Source organism: Lepidothrix coronata, unplaced genomic scaffold (genome assembly GCF_001604755.1).
Source record: "Lepidothrix coronata isolate B3197 unplaced genomic scaffold, Lepidothrix_coronata-1.0 Scaffold313, whole genome shotgun sequence".
NCBI lineage: Eukaryota > Metazoa > Chordata > Aves > Passeriformes > Pipridae > Lepidothrix > Lepidothrix coronata.
Window position 1 is genome coordinate 488,243 of NW_016690493.1, and position 11,567 is coordinate 499,809.

Sequence of the window (11,567 nt, forward strand, 5' to 3'; positions counted from 1 at the left end):
ACTGCTGGTGATTTCCAAGCATCTCATGACCAGCTGTAAGCTTATCCACAAGCCTCTGAATGAGAAGTTTTTGGCATCGTCATCTCATATACATTATTTGATGGTCTCAAGTCTTTCCTAGCCTAAACAATTCTGTGATTCTATACACAGAGCCTCAGACACTACAGAGTCAAGGACTTGTCCATCACAACATGAGAGACCAGTACAGGAATCAACAGCAGACCCTTGAGCCCCAGACCAGTGTTGTAGGCAGCACATTTTTCTATGTGGTTTCTCCTGAAGATGCTCAGGGTCCCAACCCCACAAATCTTGAGCACCTTGGCTCCAACAGAAAAGGAGAGTATTCTGCAGTTTCTGAATTTTTCACTAAACCAGCTCCCTTGTGCACTCGGAGGTGGTAAAATCAGACATCAGGCTACAGCACTGAGAGTATTATTATTAAAGGCAAATAAAATAACTGAAAGCAGATGTTGCCATGTAAAAAGCTGATGGGAAGAAATCATCCCATCATGCAGGTATCAGAATTAGGAAGCAGGAGTCAGAAAGCAGCTCATCTGGGTGGTATTGTAACAAAATATCCATTTATGAAAGTAGTCTAAAAAAAGCATAGCTCTAGGTTCTGAAACTGCCAGTGAAAAGACAGCTGCATCTCTCAGCAATTTTAAAAGCTATCCTAAAAATTACTTTATTTTTTGCTTTATATCTAAGTGTTAAAAAGTCAATGAGCTAACTTTTTAGAAGTTTTTTTATCACTTCTCAACCTGAATGCATTTTGACCTACATTGCATTGCTGTAAAAATATCACCTCAAAAGTGCAAGCGAAAACAACTGTGAGGGATTGTTCACTCTTTTTTGACAAAAGAGCAGAGCCAACAGAGAAATATGGAGCCACAGACTCTGCTGGAAATATCATAAGCACTTTCTTGCTAGAGCACATCAGTTTATTTTCCAACACAAGTGGAAAAATAGCCAGTGCAAAATCCTGCCTCATATCACAGGTGCTTTTGCTTGCTTTTCTGTAGAGATGCTGATGATGGCTGCAGCCAGCACATACCATCAGAGAGGGCTCATACACACTCTGTGCATCTCCACAGCAGAAAATAGGACTTTACACAGGCAGAGGCAGCAGCTAATGCAGGTGGGGGATAACTCCCTGTGCACTGCAATGCGTGGGATCCCTGGCATCATACACACACCAGTGCAGGTCCTGATATTTAGACTCCCTTAAGCCAAGTGGGGGGAGACCCAGGTGCCTCTGGGGGAATTTGGGCTGCATTCGAGGGCTGTCCAGCAGACCCTTCTCCCAGGGCTGTTTCTGCACAGATCCATAGAGAGGGATGGAAACACCATGGGGGGTCTTGGTGCATCAGCAGGTATGTTTTAGCCATCTCTCACCTTCCTTTCTCTCAATTCGGTCAGACCTGCAGGCCACCTCAGGACTCCGAGCAGGGGAACAGGTGCCACCACCGTGCCCACGCCTCCCTGGCAAGGTGGCTCCTGAGCCCCTGCATCACCTGCAGTGCCACAGGCCCCAGGCACGGCTCTTGGGGCTGAGAAGCCCAAGGGTTTTACAGACCAGCCACAGCAACACTCAGCTCCACTGTCAGCCCTGGTGCAGCATCCAGAGTACTGCCAGCATCCATCCCATTTGCAAGCAGAAGATGGTTTGGCAGTGGTGCCCAAAGAAGCCCTCCTGGATGCCCTTCAAGCAAATAAATACAAAACAACTCCAGCAGAGGAGATTCAAAAGCTATTTTTTTAAAGAATGTAATTTTATTAAAGGGTTTTAAAGAAATTGTCTTTGCCCGACAGGACGAGAGGAGGGATAGTGGGTTGGCAGGAGCCTGGTGTTCAGGGTGACACTGCTGCTTGCAGCAACTCTTTCATAGAATCATAGATTCACAGAATCATTAAGGTTAGAAAAGACCTTTTTGAGATCACCAAGTCCAAGCCTTAACTCAGCACTGCCTAGCCCACCACTCAAGGATGTCACTGAGTGCCACATCTACATCGCTTTTGAATGCCAACAGGGATGGTGACTCAACCACTTCCCTGGTCGGGACGTGGTTCCAATATTGTTCCAATACTTGACAACCCTTTTAATGAAAAAATATTTCCTAATATCCAATTTAAACCTCCTCTGGTGTAACTTGATGCCATTTCCTCTCATCCTATTCTTCTTGTACATTTCCTCTTTGCTCTTCAGCCCTTTGGCTCAGCAGTGGGAACGATCCCCACATCTCCACTTCTGATGAAAATCTGATGCCATGACATAGAGGGTCTGCACAACCTGTCAGAAGAGTAGCAACCTCCAAAAAGCAAATCATTCCAAGACACTGCTGGTACTCACAGATGTCCAGGGTCAAGAAAAAGGTTTCTCAGCACCAGAGCTGACTTTGATATGCTCAAGTCAGCACCAGTAGCACTCCATATAGTCAGGAGAGGATATGTTCATGTTCACTGCATCATTCAGCACTGTCAGTCATCTTTGCTCTAAAATCTTTTAAAACTCTAGAAACTGCAGCTAGGTGTTATTAACATCAGCCCTGTAACCTCCAATGTATCTCTAGTGTACCCCTTTGGTGTTTAATATGACCATGAGGCAGCTCTGGGAGTGTGAGAGCTATCAGTCAGCATTTGTCATGCAGGGAGGAAACTGGTTGTGGACGCTATTAAAACACCTGCAAGGTGCATGTTGAGACTGTGAGGAAAGACTCTGAGTACAAACATTTGCCTTTTGAGTAGTGTGGTGTTCAATTCAAACCACAAAGGTTTTCCCTGCTGCAGTTAAATACCACAGTCTGTGGAATCACCTCAGGGAGAGGGAAGTGATAGGCCCCCATGTGGATTTTTATCCCCCACTGCTGAGCAAATTTAGTCATTCAAATCCCAATATATTATTGATGGGAATTTCCATCTGGACAGTGCACAGAGTTGCAAAACACTAAAAATACAGGTTAGAACATCTGCTGCTCTCCCCAGAGAGGTACTGAGTGACGAGGTGAGGGTGACACCAAAATGATTTTATTTAAGGTGTTGCCACCCACAGCAGTGACTGGTTCTGCTTCGGGAGGGAAGCAAAGAGCCTGTTTCCTTTCAGGACATCAGCAAGGATGCCTGTCCACATTCATGTACTTTTCCACTTCGAACTGGATAAAACCCAACATCTTTCTGAACAGTTTTTCCAGCAACCATTTTTGGCTGCTCAGTCCACTTTAAAATAGGATCTGCTGACTTTTGGGGTACCTTGAAGCTGAGAACTTTTATTTCTGTTAGGCTGGTTTCTAGCTGGTCTCTCTGAAACTGCCACAAGCAGAGCCCAGCCCGGGCTTTACCACAGCTGAGCTCATGCTCTGCCATAGGGTCTCACATCCTCCTCATCACAACTTGTCTGCTCTCGTGGATGTTTTTAACATGGCCTAACAAAGGGTGCAAAAAAACGGGGGGAAAAATTATTTGTTTCAGAAAGCTGTCCCTAGAAACATTAATTTATTACATTCTTATCTCTATATTAATTTTTATATATTTAAACATATATTAACTTTTCTAAGTGTTTCCTAACTTTTGGTCATGAGCTAAACATGAGAAGGCATTTATATGAACTTACATAAGCACACAACATACTGCCATGCTGATATTACTGTTACATCTTAACAGGTGATTATAAAAGTGATTTTAACAGGCCATGCAAGTTTCCTAAAATACCAAAGGTTTCCTGCCAGCTTTCCTCTCTACCTCACCCACTGGGAGAATGCAAAGGCATTTGAGGAACGGGCTAACCCCTGTGTATTAACACAGCCTTCAGGTTGCCTATTTCAAACATTATCTCAAGCTTAAATTTTCCTTGATTGCATTTCTAGAAAGCTGAATTTTCAGCAGGCACAACACAACCTGATTGTATCAAACTTTCTGCCATTAGAGTCCTGAAGGTGTTCTGCCTTCACACGTTCAAGGGCATCAATCTTTGCAGCCACTTTCCTCCATAGCTGGAATTGAAAGACTTTGCTAGTGTATATATTTTTGTAAAAGGAGAAACTGGACTATTTCTGAGTGCAAACAGCTTCTGTTTGTTTGTTTGTGTGGCCTTTTTAGAGCAGCATGTGAAGGGCATCCAAAAATCGCAGTCTGTCCCTCTCCCACAGAGGACTGACTCCCTCCTTAGCACGTGCTTCCCTCATCACCAGCCTCTGTTCCCAACCAATATCTGTGCTGTCACTACAGAGGGGAAGGGAAGATGAAGAGAGACAGGTAACGATGAGATGGAGAAGACAGGTGATAGTCACAAAGTCTGGGAGAAACAGAGATGAGAGCGCAGTGAATACAAACGGGTCTGGTATACAGCAGCTCTCCCGGTGACTAATTAAAGACTGATGTCTAATCGAGATGCTTTCAGTGGTGGTCTCTGTGCTGACCACACACTGGTCCTCTGCAGCCAGAGTTGGACAGGGGTGCTGCAGCCCCACACCACAGCCCTCAGGTTTAGGACCCCACTCAGCTTCAAAGGGCTCAGGGCTTTTGTTTTCACTACCCGAGGAAGTGAGAATTGAAACATCACCCAGACTCACAGTGACCTCGTCCTGCTCTATTCAAATCGATGCAAGTTTTGTCACTAACTCACATAACAGCAAAATCAAGCAGACTGTGGTATCTGAAGTGAAAACCCTATTGTTCTCCATTTGTACCACTGCAGTTTACATCAATGCTCCTCTGGGACAGGCTCCTTCTTCCTCCCTGTTTCCCTATCCAATTCTACAGTACTAAAACCAGAGGAATTTACATTGTCCATTTGCACATGTGCATGATACAGTGCAAAGCAGGACACTGTGTTTTGGGATACACTTAAGTGCATGAAAGGCAAAGAAGAGCATCCCTTGCTTCAGCAACCAAAGGTATCCAACACCATCACAAAGGCAGACAAGGCACTTGACTCCTGTGACCATGGGAAGGTTTTCCAAAACCACCCTGACTGATGGGTATGGAGGTTTCTTTGAGCGCCCTGTGAAATGCATTAATGGTTGCCTGTTCCTTATAGACCAGATGTGTTGCAAACCATTTTCCAGACTAAATTTCCCCATTTGGATAAAGACCTCATAATGGGACTGGCCCAGAGCAGGCACAGCAGCTCTTGGAGTTCGTACCAGGCACCCTTCATGTGCCACTTTTCAGGCATTATCTGCAAATGTCAGATTACTGCACTGGTTACCATACTCCCCAAAAAAACTTCTTGTTCACATAAAATATCTTAAAGCAGCCTTGATGTCTTACCTGATGTCCTCTGATAAGGGAAATAGGAAAAGAAAGATCCTAAGAAGTGCATTACTCAGGATGCGTGGGAGGTGCAGCGAAGTCTTTGGATGGTTTTATTTCCTCTCATGTGCACAGGATGAATGAGCATATACTCACTGATGGAGACCAGTTCTCATTCTTAAAAAAAACCAGTAAAACTGAACTTTGCAATACTAATGGGTAAGATACTCATCAGCTTCTAAAGTTTTCCAGTAAGAAAATTACACTTTTATCTACAAACTACACTCATGAGAGACATTAAACCATTGAGAACTACTAAGAGCACAACAGCATTAGTGTGGATTCATGGGCCAAATCAACAGCCAGTCTAATCTCAGGGCAAAGAAAAAGCATTTACTTCATGCAGCTCCTCTAATTCACACTGAATGAGCACATCTCTTACAAGAGAGATTACAGAGAATTAATCCTGTGTCTCTCTACAGCAGAAAGATAAACAGCACTGCGGTTTTCTCATAACCAGTGTCGTATCATAACATATCATGCTTGAAATTCAGCCCCAGCACCACAGAAAGAGGGGCTTTTTCAAGACTTCCCTTTTGGAAATTGATTTCCTTCCTGGAGTCAAAAAAAAAAAAAGCCATTAAAATGCTACTGTAGGTGAAACTGTATGTCAGATGACTAGGAATAAGACTCAGGTTTGCTAGAACCAGTTTAGCTCTGCTCCATCTGCTGTGTTACTGAACTGTGAGTGGGCTCTGCTGCAGTGGGATGGGCAGGCCTCAGCTGGGGTCCCACGGGAGCTGCAGAGCATGGGCCACCCATTGCCTTCAGCATCATCAGTGTTTGGGGAGGGCACACTTCCTCCTCAGAAGACCAAATATTTTAAGCAAGCTACCCAGCCATGCAAGTGTTTCACAGTCATGGTGGTCCACTGCCTGCTTAGCAAGTGCTACTCATTTTCTGGGGAAACCTCAAACAGGCATTTTTGGTCTCAGATGACTTTATTTAAATTGAAGGGAATAACCAGAAGAAAATGGCAGTGGCCAAAGGACTGCTGAAATAGCATCTTCCAGAACACTTTCAGAGAAGGGACAACCTGTGCTGGGGACCAGGGCTTCTACCAGGTCCAGCAACCAGGGTGCACTCAAATTGGGCCAAAGGAGGCAACGCTATGGACTCAGCACTATCAGAGCTACCCCAGGTAGCTGCTCCCAGCTGTTGCAGTCACTCTTGCCATCTCAGTCTTTCATGCCAGCATGGAGAAGTGCAAAGCTGCCTCACAGCCAGGCTATGCTATGCCATCTGTTCCAGTTGTTTGGTTTTGCGGTGCTCAGGCTACTGTCACAGTAGCCTGGATGAAGTAACCGCGTTGGCATTTCTGGTGCTCACTGCACGGAAGGAGGTAGAAGTAGGTGTTTTGATTCCTGGTTGGGGTATCAAGACACCTACTGAACCCCCCTCCCAAGCCCTCTCACCCTTGCTGATGGTGTGCCAACATCTGGCACCCTGGGAGACTGGCACCCCTTGCGGCAAAGCTGCCAAGTCAAGGTTGGGACTTGTGTGAAAATGGCACTTTCGACAGGCACAGCTGGCAGGTTTAGGAAGCTGGTTTAGTTTTGGTTTTAAACCCTGGGGGCTACTTGAGTTTCAGTGCGGATGTACATCCACACAGAGAGGGAGCATCTCACACAACTCACATGCACCTCCTTGTTCTCCCACACCTACATCACTAGCCTTTGGCACTTGAATACACATCCTGTTATATAGCACAGGCACAAAGTAAGCAGGCTTTTTTTTACCTTTTAATGTCATTGATTGCTATTAATGTGCGAGTGAATTGCTGCACTGCATCCCAGCATCCCTGAATTGAATGATAAATGTCACAGCAGAATGAAGATATGAAAGATGACCGGCTGCAAGCGGAAAGAGAGCAAAAGCTTGAAAAATCTATTACCGCCCAAGGTGAAAAGAGGAGCAATTGCTAGGTATAGAAATCAAAACTCCTACGCTGCCTTTCCAGGTCATGGTGAACAAAAGACTACAGCCAAATTATCTGCACTAAAATGAGCGTCAGAATCATCTTGCTGGTAATTTTGGTGTTGAACATTGATATGAAGCTTACTGTTTATTTTTACCTTCTTCATTAGCACATCAAAGCATAAGGAAAACTACTTGCCATTACATTGAGACCCTGAGAAGCAAGGAAGGGACATGAAGGTCAGCAACAACCTACAGCAGAACCATTAGAAAAAATTACTGAAAATATCCAGGCAGAAGAGAATTGCTTCTGGACGGCATTTCCCACAATCACCTAAAACCCACAAGGCTTGCACCATGGTAACCCAGGTTGTCATTCCTTGCAAGGCTTGGGACCGTATTCTGACAGCTACATTTCTGATCCTTTGTGGAGCATTTTTTGTTGAAGTCAAAGACCCTGGAGAGCAGGTACAGAACGTGGCCCGGTACACTGGGCTCAGTCTGGGTCCCTACAGCACCAGCCTGGATGCACCTGTGTAGGGAGAGCAGGTCCCCAGCCAGCTCTGGATGGGGTCAGGAGGATGCAGAGAGGTTTAAAAGCTTGGACTGCCTGCTGTCAGAAGCATCACAGTGGTGTGGGAATGGCCACGCAAGGGGAACCGGCGGGCATGCTGAAAAGACTGACAACCTCTAGTCTAAAGTCCATGGCGGTGGATACTGTCCTGAAGTTTGGTGCCACTTCTATGCACAAAGACACAAGTAGAAAACAAGATGAGTAGAAAAGTAGAAAACAAGATTATACTTCAAAATCTCAACACGAAAAATTTTCATGTTCCTCAGGGCATAAACCAGCAACTTCAGGCTGGCAAAGACACTTCAGGAGTGCTGACCAGATTCCTGCCTCCCTGCACTGCATGATCCAGCAGCAGGTTGGAGATGGGACCAGGCTGCCAGTGTGACCTGCCACAGCCCTCCCTGAACAAGCTAAAGGTCTGCTGTTTGCCAGGGCAGTCAGGCCTGCTGCCAGAGCCCACAGCAACCCATGTAGGAACAGTTGCCTAATTTTTGGAAAAAGAGCATACTGAAGCTGCCCCTCATGAGAGTGCACTGCCCTGACAAACAACGACTTTGATGCGTGCAGCAGGACCAGGTGGATCAGCAGGGGGAATGTTCTCATAAGCACAGGCTATTTACTCTCAGCTTTTCCCTCGGCTCATGTTATTCAGCACAGCTGTTTTCAGCTTTCCAACCGTCCCTATGAAGACAGAACGATTACACCCTTACGGAAACTGCCACAAGCATCCAGTAGCTCAAACCAGGTGCCAAGGCACCTTTTTCCACAGTGGTGAAAAGGCAAATACATTTCTCACCTCTCGGGAAGTGCTACTCCCTGCAGCTGCTGGAGCAAACACAACCTGCCATCTGCTTTACAGTATTGTTTCCCTTAGCTACAGGCACTGCTGCTGGACACCATGTCAGGAGGGTAAGTCCCAGCTGCCACTGAGAATGATTAGAAATTGTCACTTCCCTCTTCAACAGCAGAGTTTGGTCCCTCTCAATTTGACTGGCAAAGCAGGACGTGCAGGGATATATCTACCCCTGTCCCACCCCATGCAAAAGGGTAAAAAGCATTGCTGACAGCTGAGAGAGACACACACACATAAAAGTAGCACTGCAAGGTGCTCCTCTGTGTATGGGAACAGTGCAGGAGCCTGGCAGGCACAGGGAGAGCAAAAGCAACAGGCTGGGAAAGGCAGCTGCAAGGCTGGGAGAGGAACAGGAATATCTGAGACACAACTGCAAAAAAGGCTTTTTCAGCAAACAGGCAGCATCAAGAGGCAAGTTTCATCTGCAGCCATTTCACAGAAATGACAGCACCCTCTTCCACTATCTTTTAAGGCTTCAGGCTCCTGAGGCCACTTGTTTTCCTTGTTCCCAGGTCAGCAAGATGCAAAACATTCAATGCACAACCTCACTCTACTTCGGATGCAAAGCCGCAACTGCTCTTCCTCGATTTTTCAAATAAATCTGCCACACTGCAGAATAGTAAGGCCAATTGTCACACTTTTGTATTCATAGAAATTGCTCAGCCTATGTGTTTGTCGTGTGTTTGAAAACTCATCAAATGCCATTAAAACCAGTTTAAACTGTCACCCTAATCTCACACCAAACAAGATGAAACTTCTCACACAATCTCAGACCTCAGCTGAGCTGCAAAGGCAGCATCTCCTCCAGCACAGCAATGAGCTCTTGCACAGGCTTCCCTAAATCCAGAAAAGTTGGACCATGAGCACTCCCAGTCACTTAGAGTGGTTATCAACCCAGACCAGCTACATCTACTAAGAGCTAGTGCAAAGTCATTACGCTTAACAAAGCCAGGCCACTAACGGACCCACTTCTCACCAGCAGGTATCCTAAGCTTTCTCTGAGGATTAAAGTCTCCTTAAACCAGTGCCAGTGCAGCTGCCAGTGGGCAAGGACTCATCTCAGTCATGTTCCTGCCATTTCGGATTCCAAAACCACCTCAGCTCCAGTGGAGGAAAGAGACAAAGAGCCTTTTAGTGACTGCATTATTACTTGAGATGAACGCACATAGCTGCAAGTTAGAACAGGCACAGCCAAGTCCAGAGCCAGCAGGCTGCCTTCCCTGGATTTGTGAGCTTGATCTCCAAGTCCCCCAGTCCTTACTGGAGCCTGCTGACTGCCATCTCACCTGCATAACCCAAGAGGTAAACCCAGCACTTTCTCATCAGGCTGGCTACCAGGTGTTCCTGCACCCAATCTGGTTGAACTTTGAATTCCTGATCACTAAAAGGGTGGTAAAACAATCAAAGGAAAATAATTCCTTCAGTGTTTGTTCATGTGCCCTCTTTTGTTTTACCCCACCTAATGCAGTTCTCTTTATAAAGGCTTTTCTAGATGAACAGGAGTGGTACAGTCTAAAAACACCACTTGCCTGCAGCAAGCATTCAGGGACAAGCTTTTTCAAGTGAATGAGCAAAGAGAAACTTGCATTTTTATTCAAGGCTGAGAGTACGTGGCCTCACTGCTCCTCAATAGCCACATAACTTTGTTTTGAAGCTTTGATAGTCTCTGAATCCTTGGCACAACTCTGTAATAAGCAGACAAGTTCTGGAATTGCTCCTGTCTCATAGGTATTTTTCTGAACAAAAAGCTAAATTGGAACTAGCAAAAATAGCCATCCGCCTGCTCACATGAAATCACACTACCTGTAACCCAGTTTGAAAGCAGCACTGACATATGGAGACTTAACCCTGCCTGATCTCCTCTTGCCTATATCCGGCAGCAGCAGTACACTCAGAGGGAGGGGGAAGTGTAGTGTAGAAGAGAAAACAGTTCAAAAGATTAGTTTTAAAATCCCATTAACTTTTACACTTCTTCCTTCTGAGTGCTGAAGGGCACGAGAAAAACTGAATCATTTTTGCTGCAGATACACAACTCCCTTTCTGAAGCACAGAGGGGAAGGTGCTGCACGGAGCTGGTCCAGTCAGGGTACCCCATCACTCCCAAGTAACACACAGGTACTGCTCTCACCCTCAGATGGGCAAATCTGGTTACTCAGGAACAGTTCTATCAGCCTCCAATTGCAATACAAAAATAAAAGCAGCCTTTCCTCAGCATACTGCACCTGCTGAACTGATGCACCGTGTCCAGAGCGGAAAGAGGTGACACAAAGAACACAAACAAGAGGGACTGAATAAAACTGGGAGTCAGGTTCAAAGCACAGAAGTGGTCCCTATTGCAAGTGGGAGCTCAGTGAGGGCCAACATTTGGACTTGATGATCTTAGAAGTCTTTTCCAACCAACTCCTTGGCTAAGAGTGCTGTAGACACTGAAGGCTCACACAGGGTCAAGGGGAAAACAGAGAAGTTCCTAGAAGAGGTAACCAGTGACAGTTTTATGCCTGTCCCACAGTTATGGACAGGGCACTGAGCAAGGGGCATCTCTGATCAGACCACAGGGATCTCAGCACATGCAGGATGAGGCTGTAAGTACCAGCCATTCCAATCGCTCACAAGAAATGCTTGTTTCTAGCAACGGTTAAAGCCACTTGATCCAACACAAATTGCAGTGTGTCACTGCAGTATTTGATCCTCTAAATTGATTCTCATTGTCTATTTTATGTATAATGCTGTATTTTTGGATAGCTTGTGCCTGAACCAATCAAATTGCAAACCCAGCTATATTTTTCATTACTTTATGTAACAGATTTTTCCATTCGCACACTTTTCCAGACCATGCATCAACTGTGCTGTTTGTAAGTGCAAGTCTATTTTTGTCTTTTTAAGTAGAAGGCATTTTAATTTTAAGACCAAAAAGGT